The sequence below is a fragment of the Arvicola amphibius genome, chromosome 5, assembly GCF_903992535.2.
Source record: "Arvicola amphibius chromosome 5, mArvAmp1.2, whole genome shotgun sequence".
Lineage (NCBI taxonomy): Eukaryota > Metazoa > Chordata > Mammalia > Rodentia > Cricetidae > Arvicola > Arvicola amphibius.
Window position 1 is genome coordinate 52,503,720 of NC_052051.1, and position 17,986 is coordinate 52,521,705.

Genomic DNA, 17,986 nt, shown 5'->3' on the forward strand with positions numbered 1-17,986 from the left:
TTTATTGGGATACACCGAGAATGCTAGCACAGTTGATAAGATCAATCTTTTCAAATGCTGCTATCCTATTTGATCCTCTGGGCTTTAGCTTAGAGTGTAGAGCAGAAAGGCATGTAGATGAAGGGTAATTTCCTGTCTACAGCCCCTGGACCTCTTGTCAAAGATCTGGCAGAAAATATTTTCTGAAAGCAAAAGGTCAGTTGAGGTATTATCTTATATAGATTTACTAAAGATTATGGGCACACAGGAGATAGGCGAGCAATAAGTAGCTTTGTCTCTATGGACTTGGAAATGACATTCCAGAGAGTGTTGAGACTTACCAGGTCCTCTATTATCTGAAGACAAACAATTGATCTCAAAATTTAAAAATTAAATGTGCAAGGACATTGGCTTCCTACAAATCTCAGTCAGCAAGGATGTCATTTTAAAAGTCAAGGCAAGACTGTGAGAGGAACTGCTGAGTTAGGGCTGGCTAGTAAGATCGATTTCTTGTGTTCAGCTTCTGAGTTAGCTCTCCCGTGGTATAAAAGAAAAGGCATTGCCTTCAAAAGTGGCGTTAATCTGCATCAATAGAAAGAAAATGTGTTTATAAATTATTTATCATTAGAGTAGGTATGATTTAGAAGTAGCAGATTTTATGGTAAGGTCTCTAAATGAGCAGGTGTCTTAGATTCCTTTGCTCTGAAGTCAGAAGCTAAGAGGAAATTGTAGCTGTACATTGGAGAAGCAGCAAGAGCACAGTCTCAGACACTTGCTGAAAGTGAACATCCACAATGTGTTATGCTGGCAAAGGGCATCGGGTGAGTGACAGGATGAAAGCGGTCCTTTATCTCCACCATCTTCCTCCTGAAACCTTCAATCCAGTCAAAAGTATGTGTTAAATATTGCACATACCTTAACCAAAGAACATTCTTAAAAATATCTGATTGGTACTGCTAAACGCTGTGGAACTTGCTGAAAATAAGGAAATTCTGAGAAAGTGTCCTAGACAAGAGATGCCGAAGGAGGTGGGAAAACAGGTGACTTTGTCAGAACCCTAGGATAATAGCAAAAGAACAGTAGGGAGAAACTAATGATCTTTGAATAAAGCATGGACTTTAACTGATGCTGATGTATCAGAATCGGTTCATTAGCTGAAACAAACATATCCAAGTTAATGTGGGATGCTATTAGGGAAGATGGATTTAAGAGAGATGAGAACATTTTACAATATCTTCACAATTGTTCTTTGACTGCCAAGCCGTTCTGACATAATTTATTTAAAGACAAAGCACAATAGTTCTTTGTGAAAAAGCTCCAGCTCCTGTATCAGATTGTTCAATATCCAAACAAGAAACTGTCTGGCCTGGAGGTGCCACCTACATACAGTTACATATTGCTACATACAGTTCCAGATTCGCTTCTCACTCTAGCCCTCACGACAGATGTGTAAAGCTGCTGGGTTTTTACATAGGCTCAATTTTCTGTACTTTATAGTTCCCTAAGAAGAGCCTTGGGTATCTGTGGCAGTGCAGAATGGGCTGCCCAAATGGACTCACTGTTGGAAGCTCAGAAGAGACAGTCCAATAGATTTAGTGTGGACTTCTAACTCAGGAGTGTGACACTCTGCTCCTGAGTCCTCACTCTGTCATTCTTTTGTTAACCAGAGACCCACCATGCTTCTGGAATCCTTGTAGAATATGCATGTATTGTCCAGGAAGGTGGAGGCTTTGTCTAACAACCCTCATTCTTCTCTGATTGAAGTTTTTTCTAAAAATATTTTTTGTGTATGTCTAGACTGCTGAGCATGTGGGTTTAAGCCTCTGACAGCATTAGAAGAAGCCTAGTGGTAGCTAAATAAAGAGATGCAGGTACTGAACTCACACATTGTTGGGAAGCCTAAAACCTGTCCATCATAGTCTAGATATAGTTACAGGGTGGCTTGTGGTTACTAGGCAGGGCTACAGAAGTGTTTGCCCTTTTCGACAGCCTGTGGAGCTCATGGCCCCATTTCAGATCTCTGGAATCTAACCTTCAATGTTCAGAAAGCCTGAGAAGGAGCGCTTACATGTCACTGTTTTATTGAAGAGGGTAGTTCTAGAGAGGACTGGGTGATGGGTGGGGGGACAAAACAGAAAAGAAGGAAAACAACTGTTTGCCTCTGTGACCCCGCTGGGTAGTGAGATCTTTTGATGATCAGAGGTGAACAGGAAGTAAGCATATGACTAATTGCTGAAGCCTATCAAAATCTCCTCAATATCCACATAAAAATACATCTAAGAATTTCAGATTTGTTGTAGGGAAAATCAGGAGTCAGTATGACATATTAGACCAATGGGAATGAGCAAAGCTTTGCATTGCATTAGTTCTGTTTTCTTCCAGGATGGATGTAAGGACTACAAAAGAGGATCAAAGGTAGGAAGCAAGAAATACAGAATACCAAGCAAGGAGCTGTCAAGTGGCATCTGTGCCAAGTTGGTTATAGCCCACACAGAGTAACGGTGGCATTTGTAGCTGACAAAATATAGGCAAAACTGGGGATGGAGAGATGGCTCAGTGATTAAAAGCACTACTCTTCCAGCAGACTCATGTTCAATTCCCAGCACCCACATGTCAGCTCATAACTGTCTGTAACCCCAACTCCGAGTGATTGAACACCCTCACAAAGACAAACATCCAGGAAAACACCTGTACACATAAAATCAAATAAATAAATCAGTAAAAAAAATAATGTTTTAAAAATAGAGGCAAACTGAAATAGAGTGAGAAGCACCTAACCAAGAGTATAAACAATAAGAGTAACACATCAGAATGACATGGGAGTTGAAGAAAGAGACACTTAGAATCCATCCCATCTTTATTCTCCACCTAATCAATACAAAGTCCAAAATCAATCTCCCTCTAAGTCAATATTCATGTTAACAAATAAAGGAGAGCACTAACATACTAGAAATAAGATCAATAAATCCCAGACTAGTTGAAAGAAAAGAAATTAAAAGATTCAACCAATCCAAGAAGCCATGACAATAATGGGTGAAAAAAGGTCATGAAATCCATGAGACAGTAGAATTACCAATGGCAATGATTAAACATAGCTTTAAATACTAAGAATCTAAATGTCTTCTAAAAATACTGACTGAGGTCAAATGTGAAAAGAAACCAATAGAAGATATATGTGTAGCAAGTGTTAAATTAAAGAAGATAATGTTAAGATAGTCATTTAATACTGAACATCCCTAGAGCAATATGTATTGCTTATCCTTAGCAATAACTTTTACTAGTGGAAAACATACTTTGATTTGTATGCATAAAATATAATCTGAAAATAAAGTAAGTACTGTCAGGTCTTATTAGCATGTAATGTTTGTCAGTTTCTCCTCACATTTGTCTTACAGTTTTTTTTCTCAAATTAATAAAATGATCAGTAAACACAGAGAAAATCTGAACTGTTTATATATTTTAATAAAGATATCTAGAGAATACTTATAGCTAGGAAAAAATTGATATTTGTCCTCTTTACGTCTTTCAGTCTGTTTTCCCTCAACAATATGAGACAGAGAATCCCAAGTAATCACTATGCCAAACTGTCAGCAATACAATTAAAATTAAATAAGAGATCAATGACACGTTCTACAATAAATGTAAAATATCCTGTGTGATTTGCCAACTTTCATACTTAATGAACCCATGTACTTAAAATGCAGCTTCATTTATTAATTCAAAGCCACTTCTATTTCATCTATATTCTGTCTACTTCCCCAATGCCCTATTATTTTGAGACAAATCTAATAAATCAGCCTTGGAGGTACATACTGAAATATTTATGAATAAAATCAACATTAGAGCCTATAGGGTGTTAAAAATCATGATTATCCCAATAGCTTGCTTTTGCTGTTTTTGTTCAGGATTATTTCAAAGAAAACTTAAATACAAAGAAACAAGCAAATGAAGAAAAATTCCATTCCACTGCTTTCTACTTTATAGCTTTCCATATAACAGATTTTTGCTACTCTCAATTTTTAAGTAAAATTTTATTTTTTGATTCATTTAGTAAGGGGTGGGTATGAGTGCCACAGACCTGGACGTCAGAGAACAACACAAATCAGTCCTCTCCTTCCACTGTGTGGGACACAGTGGTAAAACTAAGGTCATCAGGCCTGGTGGCAAATGCTTTGCCTTCATCCACTGAGCCATCTTACCAGATCTTCTCTAGGACTTTTAATGAATGGTTTTCAACAAGAAAAAAAATGAGGTTTATACTCAAAATTAAAACTTAATTTATATTGATTGTCAAATTGACAGGACGTAGAATTGCCTAGAAGGCATGCTTTCAGACATATCTGTGAGGGTTATCTAGGTTCAGTTATTTATGGTAGGAAGTCCTGCCCTGATGATGGGTAGCCCTATTCCATGGGTTATGGCCCCAAACTGAATGTAAGAGAAAATGAGTACTAGCATTCCCCCTCCTAGACTTGCTAACTATGGAAGCAGTGAGATCAGCTGCCTCAACTTCCTGACTTTGTGAATTTCCCACCATGATGGGGACCCACAAGGTTAGGTTTAATAACACTAGGGCAAGAGGTACAACTAATACCACACCTGAATTAGATGTCTGAGAGTGCTTATGCTCATTTTCTGAAAATCAAAGAGAGAATGTTTAATCCACATGTTCACAGACTTACTGTGTAAATAACCACAACTATAGGCTACTCCTTCACAGAAGAAAGAAAAACACTGACCAAGAAAACCATCTGGAGATCCTATAGTAATATGTTTAAACTGTTTTAACAAGATTATGCAGGGATTTTCTTTTATGAAGCATACAAATTTCCATGTAGAAATACTAAGGCGACTTAATCCAATCTATCAGTCAGTATGTAGCCCAGGAATAATAAAAAAACAGAAATGATAATCACCAAAGAAACTGCCCTGTTCCCAGGCCCTGACAGCCATAAATGCCAAGACCAAGTCACTGTATACAGGGTTCTGGGTGCTAAAGTCAAGAGGGGTCTAGAAATCAACTTCTTTCTTATCTCCAACCATAAAAGGCTGCTAATGCAGCAAAGGCTGACATATTTTTTACTTTTATTAATAGAGTCCCTCAAATGAGATAATTTGACAGCATTTGTGAACGCAACTTATGGGCTGGCCCAGAGGAGTTATTTTTGTTAGAAAATTTGTAGAACCACAGGATCTTATACCAGTTAGTAAAGACTACAGCATAGTCTTACTGAGGATGTCTTGCTCAAGAGCAAAAGGGTCTTGTCCAATGAGAAACTGAAGGGGACAGCTAGAGTAGGGGGCAGGAGTCAAGAGAGTGTACACAGGACTGGATTGTGATGGTGTTGGGTCAAGGGGGTTAGGAAACTACTTGACTAATAAACTCTTCATCTCATTTTTAAAATGTAAACCAGGATAACTATAGTTTGCTACAATTTATTGTATAATTCAAAATAACTGAAAAGTCTTAGAGTTCTCAATGCATAGAAGTGGTGAAATATTTGAGTAAACAGTAATGTTAATTTCTCTTATATGGTTGCTACCCTTTGTCCTAGTTTCATTTATGTTGCTATAAAAATATTCTGATGAAAAGCATGGGTTTATGGGCTCATGATTCCAGGTTGTAGTCCACAACTGCAGGGAGCTCAAGGCGGGATCTTAAGGCATTACATCCACAGCCAAGAGCAGGGAGGAAATAAACAGTGGATTCTGGCTTGCTCCTGGTCATCTAGCTTTCTTTTATCATATGCAGTTCCAGGCCTAGACCCTGACACTTTGTCATCTGCTGAGCTAGTTCTTCTTCCTAAAGTAATTAACAACCAAACAGTCTCCCACAGACCCACCAGATCTAGATAATCCCTCATTAAAACCCTTTCTAAGGTGAGCCTAGTTGTGTCAAGTTGACAGACAAACCCAACCAACAAAACTGTTGTATGCATACATTTAATCAGCATACTCTGCCTCAGAAACACATAGAAATATTATATGTCAATTAAAATATGAAAAAGGAGCTGATGAGATAAGTAAGCAGGTGAAGACACTTGTCATGCAGGCCTAGGAATCCTGAATTCTACATGTCAATTTGGAACTGATATCACAGAGGTGTCTTCTGAGCACCACATGCATGCCATATCATGTGCCTTTACCCTAACTCTACACACAAGCATGGTCAAAAAATTATCTTAATTGTAAAAATTTAAAATGGCTGTATAATTAAACATGTATCAGGTACATAGGTTAAAGTAATTATGGTGACACACCATATAATCTTAGTTCTGGGAGGAAATAATAGGAATACTATGAGCCTAAAGCCAACCTGGGGTACACAGTGAAACTTTGTCTCAAACATCATGGAAAATAACAACAAAAGTAATACAAACTCATATAAGATACACTGGATAAGAACACTATTGGCTTGAGAATAATTTCCTAAGATGCATAATTGAGCATCTTAGGAAGAATCCCAAGGAATGGTATGAAGTTTTATAAGCATGATTCCTGAGAAAATGGGAAAAGCAACAGTGTGTGCTGGAGAAATTAAGATCTTACTAGTTTTATAGAAGACAGTAAAGAAAAGCATCAAAACTCTCGGTGACGTAAGCACACCAGAGTGGATATGCTATCTTCAGCTGAAGATCTGCCTAACAATTATGTCTCACAAGAAGACCCACTACAGACACCATGTTACAGGTCCAGAGTGCAGGTGCAATCTCACCAAGATATTGGGTGGTAACTATATCTATAGATTCAGAGTGATGCTTGGGAAGATGCTTACAGCACTTTGCTCAGTTATAATAATTGGAATGGTAGAATCGCAATGGAAGCCGAGTCAAAAGATAAAATGTGTCACTGAGACTAAGAAGACTGAAGGAAAACAAAATAGAGAGTTCATGAAATGTGTCAATCCAGGAGCAAACTAGGTAAGTAACCAACAGGGGTTGTCTCAAGGTGTACCCACAAAGACATAAATGATGGATGGCAAGTCTTCGGGAAAGGGCCCCATTAAAAAGAGATAATCTAAACCCAAATGACCTTGATCCCCATGTGCTGAAATTTAGCTGAGTCTCAAGAAATTGAGGGAGGGTTCTGGAAGCTCAAGGAGGTGTGGGTGTAGCATGTGATAGCTCCTTCCCCAGAATATCTTCTGGGCATCTCTTCGGGGGGAAATATTCATTAGGAGAGAATTCATTCACACAAATTTTGAGGCCTTTGAACTGAAGATGTTGATTCTGAAACCTTAAGACACAAAGCATCAGTGTAGTCTTCTGTCACAGTGGAGCCATATGAGGGCAGGTAATGGAGGATTTCTGACTAGTCTATACTACAGTGGGCCAGTATCATACTTTGATTTTGAAAGGCTCATTTGTTGAAGACTTGGACACCAATGAATGTGCCAGTAATTCAGAGAAGGGAGAAATTCAAGGGGGTAGGTTCTATCATAGGATATGTCTCCAGGATTCCGTCCTTGAGGATTACACTTTGTTCTCATTCCTGCTCTCTCCCTCCCTCTCTCTGCTTCTTGACCACCATCAAATGAACAGCTCCGCTCTACCGTGTTCCTACCACTATGGTACTCTGCTGCAGCTCAGGCTCCAAGAAATGAACCCAGTCAACCATAGATTGAAACCGTGAGCCAAAAGAAAGCCTTTCTTTAAAAGAACATGTCCCACTGGGTATGCATCGCAATGATGAAAGCAACGCCTAACATAGTCATCCCATTCTACAGAGCTGATTTCCACCTCCCAGATCACATGGATGAAGCTGAGATTCTTAACACAAACACAAATTTCCTGAGTCATGGCCTCTCCTATGAAAATTATAATCCTAAAAACTGACTGGAAGCTACTAAAGGCACCCCTCTCCCACTAAAGTAATAAATCAAAAAAAAATTATTGTCTTTGGGAGCGTTATAGTGGATGCCAGTGCCACCTTTAAAGATTTTAAGTCTTTCTAATTAATTTACCCTCCCATCTCTGCAAAAGCCAAAGAGACCTTCGTGGATGGCTAAATTGTCAAGATCCCAACTCAGTCATAGCTCAGATCATAGCCACTTACCCTAACATGGTGACTCATGCTTCATTTCACCACAAGTCCTTGCACAGTGTCAACTGGAAAGGTCTTATTGCACAGACTTACACTTTTACGGAATAGTTGGAGTTCTGTTGAATCTTAAGATACAGTTGGTTCACAGGTCCTTTGGCCTCCTTGTATCTAGGGCCTGGCAAAGAAAGAAAGAAGTCCCAGACATGGCAGCAGAAAGGAAGAGGTGGGATTGTTTTTACAGAAGCATCCGGATGAGTCACTTTGAGAGACTCACTTGACCACATAGGACATTCACTAAAGCTGTCCCTTTGGAAAGGCATGGTAAACGAGGACTTGAATACATCAGTAGGAAGAGTACTGGATAGCTAGACACTTACCGTGGCCAGCTTAATGTCTCTCGTGGCTATCTGCAACCACTTCTCTTAGAACTGAGACCATAAACACGTGCTGATGTTTTTATCACAGGATTCAGATTTATTATTGGCTTTGGATTTTATTATATACTTTGGCTTCCATGACATTAATGGTGGACTATAAACATGGCTTTCTGCACTTGTAAACATCATGACCATGACTTTTCACAGGCAGCACCCCGTGGCATCTTGTTGTTTAGAAACACGGCCTCTGTTAAGTAAAGACAATCACAAAACTGAGCTGGGTGTTTTCAGTGTTTCTCCTCTTTGAAGGTCATATCTATACAATTGGAAACTCAACCATGACATCTGTATAAACACTGACCAGCTGTTTAATCTTCTCTCTAGGGTCAGAAAGTGAGTGAGGGAAATGGTGGGGGGAGGCACTTTAGATACACATCACACATTCAGCTGATGCCCCCTAATGGCCAAGAAAATGGGAGAGGAAATTTTTCACTGCTCAAAATTTCCTGAATTTTAATTTTAAGCCTTGCAGAACTGCAGCTCTCCAGACCCATTCTTTACTCTCTGGATCCTTGTTACATGACAATATTCCATTCACCACCTAGTAACCCAAGTCTGCACACTCTTGACATCTTAAAAATCACACCGCAGTCCCACCGAACACTGGCAGTTCAAGGTCATCCCTCCTTAATGCTGGAAACAAACCACCTTCCCTCCAGCTTTGTTTGCTGGATCTGTTATACATTACACAGGTGAGGTTAATACACACATTTATCACTCTTTGAAAGTCACCTCCTGACCAAACTTTTACATCCTTGAATGCTTAATTTTTATCATTCTGGGCTTCAGTATATACTGTATATTCAAAACTGTATTATAATACAGTAATTTTATCAATGGAATATTGGATTTTTGAGGCTTTAATAATGATGTTTACGGTTCAAACAAGAATTCAGCAACAGAACCTGTGGTTCAGGTTGAATGGAGTTTGATTGAAGAATTCTAATTTACACGGAGGGAAATTATTGACTGTACTACCCTCAGATGGCAACATTTTCAAATGGAGAACATACCTAGTGCAAACAGCTTGTCTCAAAAACTTCTCCAACTTCTGCTTAAGAGAGAAGTGCAAATGACTAAGTAACTTTTAAGATAAAAATATTGATGTTCTCAGGAAAGACTTCCCGTGTTTTAAAGCCAGAAAAGACACAACTTAAAACATCTGACGATGCATACCCTGGGAATACTAAGTCACAGCATGATTCAAGACACCGTCTGATTGCTGTGTCTTGCAGTGACCGTCGTGTAAGGGACATGTGGCAGTCCTGACACCTAAATTCTAAGATGCCTCCAGACTTGTGGCAGGCAGTAATCAAGAGCGAGGACACCTTTGGAGTTACCATAGCAACTCCAAAAGCAGACAGGATGGGAAAGGAGATTCTAACACTCAGAAGAGGCCAGTCCCTACCCTCACAAGTCCTATTTGATCAGTAAACCAGTTAACTTACGTATTTTCCAATTTTCTTCCTAACAGTTAGTACAGGTGACACCTGCCATTCATGGTCATCTCCATCTCCTTGAGCCAGCTCCAAGCAAGGGAATGATAACTCAAAGTTAAAATGTTTTGTTAAAGCTGAAGGAATGCAGCTTGAACGGAATTATTTAACTAGAACAGGTTAGAATTAGGCTATTGTAGGTTCTCTGAGAATTTAATATCTTTTTCCTTCTGTAAAGAACTATGTAAATTACTAATGCCTGTTCCCCCTTCGAAGCAAGTTAGATGAAGTATTATTGACTTATATGTGTGAGTGGTTAACTATAAGTGAATACTCATTTGCTCTAAATTTACTCTTAAATTAGTTAATAGAGCACAATATTTTTGACCATCAAAGGGTGTTTCAAGCATCCAATACTATCAGTTCTTAATGCCTAACAAAATCTACCTAGCAACTTTAAAAGCCACTATAAGCCCTTGGAACTCATGCCTTTCTAACCCTCTGGTTATGTGTATGTTATGATACCCTCAGGGTGCAGTTAAGGTACATTAGGAATGCCAGCTGTTGGTTTGCAAAAGCTGTCAGTGGGATGAAAACAGATCTAGGTCAGATTTCCTACTTATGAATCATGGCCTCTTAGACCTACATAGAATGCATCTAACATAAAAAGAGCTTCTTCACACAGTGAGTGACTTTTCTAAATCCAAAATACCATTGTTAATGTACATAGTTAATGTGCACCAGAAATATGCACACTTGACCCTGGTAGATGACAAATGTTTTCGTCATTTCTGAATCCTATCTAGAATCCTCTGAGAAGCCTTCAGCATTTACGGATGGGCTTTGGGATCCTGATCGTCTTGACATGCTGCAGAATTGGAAAACAAATTTGCCTTGTTTTCTATTCTACGTGTGGCACGGAAACCTCTCACCTGGTTTTCCCAGACAAGCCTAGAGCACCAGCTCTCTGGTGTTTTTAAATTTGGCCTGATAATCCCTTCCTCCTTCACTTTTCCAAGTCAAATTCAGACTTATCTCACTCCGTCTGAATGTGTCTCCTGATTGAGTGATGTTAGTTCAAGAAAAAACACGCAAATCAATTTAATGCAAATTTCCATTCACAGCCTGGTTGACCCATTGGGATACTGACAATAATAGATTGGAGTGCTTAATTCCTAAGGCATGTGACTAGCGGAAGGCTTAGTAATCAATTTCCATTGCGGCGACTGCATAATTTGTCTTTGGAGCTCTTAGGCTCTGGAATACCAAGTGCCTCTCCTCTTCATTTATTTTTTTAAGGCCTACACATCCTTTTCCAACTAGCAAAGCCCTTTCCATGTCTCTGCAATCATTTCCTTATCTAAATTTCCATATGCTGCCCTGGCAAGGTGTCCCACCTATGAAGGATTTAGATCAATAAAAATAATTGGCATGTTTTGCCTCTAGTTGCAGATGCCTGGAATAGATTACGGCGCACTCTGGCAAACAGTAGCAAGATGAAATGAAGGCTGCTTGCTGCTCCATCGCATTAGCTGTTAACTCTCTGCAGCACAGGCAGTTGGGAGGGATCCTTCTAACCGGAAATCTGCACCAGCAGCCCTCCACCTCTATGCACTGAAGGGAAGGGAGGGGGGCACAGCAGGAGCCAGGCAGGTTTCCTTGCCTTTTCAAATGGTGTGTCTTCCATGCAGACTATGCCTACCTTTTTCATTCTTGTTGGAGTCTCTTTTCCTTTGACAAATCATTATACCGATAACAGTTTACTCCCCGGGCCTTCTCTCTGGTGAACAGTTTTTTTGTTTGTTTGTTTTCTAACTCTTTTTTTTTTTTTTTTTTTTTTTTTTTTTTGGTTTTTTTCGAGACAGGGTTTCTCTGCAGCTTTAGAGCCTGTCCTGGAGCTAGCTCTTGTAGACCAGGCTGGTCTCGAACTCACAGAGATCCGCCTGCCTCTGCCTCACGAGTGCTGGGATTAAAGGCATGTGCCACCACCGCCCGGCTTTCTAACTCTTAAGAACACAAGTGAGAAATTTTTTAGAAGTTAGGCCAGATATGTTCGTAAAAGACAAGCAGGTGTCAATAACTCCTTTTCTCAAGAAGCAAGTCTTTCCCATCAGTATTGATCTTTGCTGGAGTGGCATGTGTCCTTTATGTCCTGCAGCTGGTGTTTCTTGGTCCCACAAGGACTGACTGTACTGCCTGGCCATCCATGAGAGCTGTAGTGGACATGCTATGTGGGGAATGACATCTGTCTTTTAACTTTTTTATTAATTTTTTTGTACCAAATTCTTTATTTTTAAAAAAATGGTACAAATTAAAGAACTTAAGCGGATGTTCTGGTACGACTTACAGAAAACATAAAGTCAGACCCGACATGCACGCAATGCCTCAGTGACCACTAAAGTCACTTGTGGCTTTGGGGAAGTCAGCTTAGTTCTCATTACTGTGTCCCAGGGTGTGCTTGTCAAACAGATATTCTGCAATGCCAGTTTCAGGGGCTTCCCATCTTGCACAAGTTAGTCACGTGGTCACCCAGTTCCTTGATGGTTTTCACCTGCTCATTCAGGTAATGCGTCTCAATGAAGTCACACAAATGGGGGTCATTTTTGCAGTTCCAGTATTGACCGATTCGCACTCTTTTCCAAGTGCGGTGCACACACCATTGCATTCAGCCCATTCTCCCAGTCATCACGGTCAGGTTGATACACTGCAGGAAGATTCGGCCGCCTCCTTCACTCTGCAGCTTCACAAGTTTCTCAGCGTGCTCCCACTCCTCATGAGACTGGTGGAGAAAGTATTTGGCAAATTTCCTCAGTGCCACATCATCCTGGTCGAAGTAGCAAGACATAGACAGGTAGACGTAGGAGGCATACAGTTCCGGTTGATCTGACAGTTGATGGTAGCCTCTAAGCCCTGGTGGTAGTTCCGGTGCACTTGCAAGGGAGAACAGGCGGTCATGGTGGCTGCTGGGGAAGGCTCGGTGGCAACACTGGAGCAACGATGTTGCAGAGTGTTCTGGCTTAGAGCAGCCGGCTGGGGTCGGAGAGGTCGAGCACTGTTGAAGCAGGAAACCGCGGTGACTCCCGGCGAGAACGTCTCATTTTATTGATTTTTATTGAGCACTACAATTTTCTCTGCTCCCCTCCCTGCCAATCCTCTCCCCTTCAATCCCCGCCTAAGGTCCCCATGTTCCCAATTTACTCAGGAGATCTTGTCTTTTTCTACTTCCCATGTAGATTAGATCTGTGTAAGTCTCTCTTAGGGTCCTCATTGTTGTCTAGGTTCTCTGGGATTGTGACTTGTGGCCTGGTTTTCTTTGCTTTATGTTTAAAAACCACTTATGAGTGAGTATATGTGATAATTGCCTTTCTGGGTCTGTGTTACCTTACTCAAAATGATGCTTTCTAGCTCCATCCATTTGCCTACAAAATTCAAGGTGTCGCTATTTTTTTCTACTATGAAGTACTCCGTTGTGTAAATGTACCACATTTTCCTTATTTATTCTTTGGTCACTGGGCATTTAGATTGTTTCCAGGTTCTGGCTATGACAAACAAAGCTGCTATGAACATAGTTGAGCACATGTCCTTGTGGTACGATTGAGCATCCTTGTGGTATTACTGGGTCTTGAGGAAGGTTGTTTCCTAATTTTCTGAGAAATTGCCATATTGACATCCAAAGGGGCTGTATGAGCTTGCATTCCCACCAGCAATACAGTTCGCCGCATCAACTGTTCCCTTTACCTCACAACCTCTCCAGCATAAGTGGTCATCAGTGTTTTTGATCTTGGCCATTCTTACAGGTTTAAGATAGAATCTCAGAGTTGTTTCGATTTGCATTTCTCTGATGACTAAGAACGTTGAACATTTTCTTAAGTGTCTTTCAGCCATTTTAGATTCCTCTGTTGAGTTCTCTGTTTAGGTCTGTACTCATATTTTTATTAGATTATTTATTCTTTTGATGACAAATTTCTTGAGTTCTTTGTATATTTTGGATATCAGACCTTTGTCTGATGTGGGGTTAGTGAAGATCTTTTCCCATTCTGTAGGCTGTTGAAACAATCCTGTACAATAAAAGAACTTCTGGAGGCATCACAATCCCTGACTTCAAACGCTACTATAGAGCTACAGTACTGAAAACAACCTGGTATTGGCATAAAAACAGACAGGAGGATGAATGGAACCAAATCAAGGACCCGGATATTAATCCACATACCTTCGAACACCTGATTTTTTACAAAGAAGCAAAAAAATATCAAATGGGAAAAGGAAATCATATTTAACAAATGATGGTGGCATAACTGGATATCAACAAGTAGAATGAAAATAGACCCATATCTATCACCATGCACAAAACTCAAGTCCGAGTGGATCAAAGACCTCAACATAAAGCCAGCCACACTGAACCTCATAGAAGAGAAAGTGGGAAGTACACGTGAACGCATTGGCACAGGAGACCACTTCCTAAATAGAACCCCAGCAGCACAGACACTGAGAGAAACAATTAATAAACAGGACCTCTTGAAACTGAAAAGCTGCTGTAAAGCAAAGGACATGGTCAACAAGACAAAACGAAGGCTTCTGTCTCTTTCTAAGTAAACCGTAAATCACTGGAGGGACGGCTACCCTTCCCATACCTCAGCCCTCTTTCTTTTGCACACTCCCCTTGCAGCAGATGAAGAAACTGAAGCTTAAAGGGAGAATAGGATGAGATGGAACTCTCAGCACACCTCTGCTCTCATCTCTGTCGAGGCAGTCTACAGAAACTAAGACGTCTGACAAAAGGTTATCAGAAGCACTAAGAGCCACACGATTCTCAAACTTTAGTGGACACCACTAGGAGGAAAATCACTTGAAGCAAACCAGAATTAATGAATCCATACATATATTTATGTTTATGTATTAAATCTGAATATGATATATACAATAGGCTAGGAATTTATGTGTAAACTCCTTTCTCATATAGCTTAAAATATAGTGAATGTACATATCAGGAGATTTATTTTATCTATGTACTTAGTATTTAGTTACAACATCCCTATACAATTATTATATGTCATTTGGCAAACACTGAAATGAAAATTTCATGTGAACTAGACAATCAAATTAATATACCTATTTTAAAAATCAATAAAATTATATTATTTAACAACACTGATCCAATATAAATATGGAACTAAAATTATTCTATTTTTAAAATTTTTTAAATTTCTTACTTCCCAATTTAGTTTTTTGAAATGGAGTGGGATAGGACATGATTTTTCACCTTAATGAATAACTAATAATAAGTTTATTACAACATTAAAGTGGAGTAACTTGTAAACACATACAAGATTGCACAAAGTAAGCACAGCATCGAGTCAACACACTTGTTTAACGTGAGTGTAGTCTCGATCGCTTGCATGACTTCTCTCTTTCTATATATGCACCATTTTCATGTATTCCATCCACGAAGCAGTTGTTTCTTATTATATTAAGGGGAAAATGAATAAAATTATCTTTCCTTTGAAATTTCGCTTATAAAATAGAGAAACCTAAACACTGCATCACTAAACAACAGAGACCCTAGAAACGACTAAGGCCCTAGAATTTTCCAGAAGGGAGAAAGAGATTACCAAAAATTAGAATGAGAATCAGAATGTCTTCAAATAATAAGCACTAGACATCGGAAGGGAATGGAGTAATGCCCTCAGGACTCTAAAGAAAAGATAGTCGCCTTCCCTTACCCTTACACTACATTTGTGAAATAAGTATTTCACAAACACATATACACGCAGAAAAACCCAGGATGAAAAACAAATTTTCAAGGCTGTCAGTAAAATACACCTCACAGACTTCTTTCCTGGGATGCGTCTGGAGTAAGCGTTCCATCAATCTAGGGTCATAAACAATGGTGACAACAACAATAAGATATATGGTCCAGGGAGGAGGACCTGAATATTGGAGAGCAGAGGAAGTCCCAAATGAGTGATAAGTCACGCCCGGAGAGTAAGCTATGCTGCCTGGTGCTGAAGAATTAGGAGCTGCCAGAGGACGTTACCTAGAAACAGAGGACACTGAGAGATTTTAATTCTTGGTGTTTAGGAAAAATCTAGTGGTATCAGATACATATGGTGCTGGACAGATGGCTCAAGGGCACTTCCTGCTCTTCCAGAGGACCTACATCTAGTGGCTCACAACTGCCTGTGAACCCCAGCACCAGGGAACTTGATGCTCTTCTAGTTTCAGAGAGCACCTGAACACACATGACATGCACTCACACAGAGAAGCACACATATACACATATGTAATAAAATTAAAGATAAAATCTTAAAAATAAAACCCCAGACATTGTACAAGAAGTGTCTTAAACATAGTAGGCGTGACTCACCAGAGAGCGGTGTGCTATAGTCTATTGAAAATTCTAGCTTGATTCAACAAAGTATAAGTAATGAAGATTATGCTGAAAATCTACAGAGCAAATGGACTAATGTAGGTCAGCAATAGTATCTAATATCATACCTGATGAGTTAAGAAGAAGGAAACATTGCGTTTCTATGATGAAGTAAGTTCCAGATAAATCAGCTCAGAGTTAATACTTTCTCTAGAGAGTGACAGAGAGGGTCAGAGTAAGGAATTTTTTTCTAAAAATCTTTAGCATAAGTTGGCTTAATTCCATGAAAATGTTACTTTGCTTAACATTTTATAATTAATTTTAATTTATGCTATCTTGATTGTAAGAATCCTTCAGGAACTGAGAAAGGTGAATAATATGCAATTCACTGAAAACTACAATGTCTTAGAAGTTGTAAATTATAACTGCTTTCAAAAGAAATTCTTCGTAACAATTCTACTTGACCTTAGATATTTTGATGACAATGTTTATCAAACACAGTTTGTTTTGTATGATTATCTGTGTATTATATGCCTCGTATTAGTTTTGAGTAAAGACTTTAGACATTCATTCATGTGTAAGTGTCATAATGGCTGAGATAGATAGAACTGAGCTCATAGAATGAACTAGATTGAACATTCATATGACGTTAATAAGAGGATTAGCATATGGACAGGACTAAGGAAAATGAGAAGTGAATATTAGCGTTCTCTGGGTCTATCTGTAGGAGGCACACTCCACCTCCAAGCAAAAGGGTTATAGAAGAGAGAGTAGAAGAAGCCACAAAAACAAGGTAAAAGAACGCTAATGGGGTATGTTCTACCTTAACACTCAGAAAACTATTCTCTAAGCAGCAATATTTCAATAATCTAGGATTTTCTACTTTAGTAAGAATCCATTCATATTAATTGGTTTTAAAAGAACATTTACATAATATGATAAATGCCATTCATTATCTGTGTGTTGGATCTATAAACCAAAGCATAGAAGACTTAGTTATAATTTATTTTTTAAATCAAGCTTTGACATTTACAATCTTTTCTGTAATTGTAATTAACAGATTTTACAGGAGATGAAAGAGCCTGGGTAAATTTAGTAAATTCTTCATCTTTTCCAGCAGATACAATAAACCCTACCTAAATACTCATTCTTTTAGTTCTAGATTTATCAGCTCTAAAGTCATGAGATAAACAATAGAATTGATGTCAAGCTATTTTCTCTTTGTGATGGGGCTAGCTACAGGAATACTTTTATATTTTCAAAATTCTGTGTATTATCTGAGTAAGTAAACCAATATATCCACGTGGTAAAAGTAGCAATTGTGAAGAAATAAATGAGGATTGCCACTGCCCACAGGTGCACCCTTTCCTCAGGACGGGGTGTAGCCATTGCCACCTTGAATTAGAGCAATGGTGGTTATACTCACAAGACCCTTAGAATGTCTAAAACAAGGCATATTCTCATCCCCATGGGAGGAGAAAGGAAACAGCTTTAGCAGGCTTTAGAACCCTCTTGCCACCCCCCGCCTCCCGGAGTTACATAGAAGGTTAGCAATACTTCAGGATGGAACCTTTCCAAAATGTAACTACCAGAAATTTGCCGAGGAGATAATCCCACGGCATAGCTTTCCACGTGTGGCCCATGCTGTAGGTGAACTCGTCTGTGATATAGTTGTGCAAGAGACTACCCAGGGGTTGAGTTGTCTTTGACTTGGCCATCTTCCT

General features: G+C 39.3%; 1 pseudogene; it reads right to left on the minus strand.

Annotated features, from left to right (window-relative positions):
• Window positions 1-12,383: 12,383 nt before the first annotated feature.
• On the minus strand, window positions 12,384-12,850 carry LOC119814998 (annotated as a pseudogene).
• Between the last annotated feature and the right edge of the window lie 5,136 nt (window positions 12,851-17,986).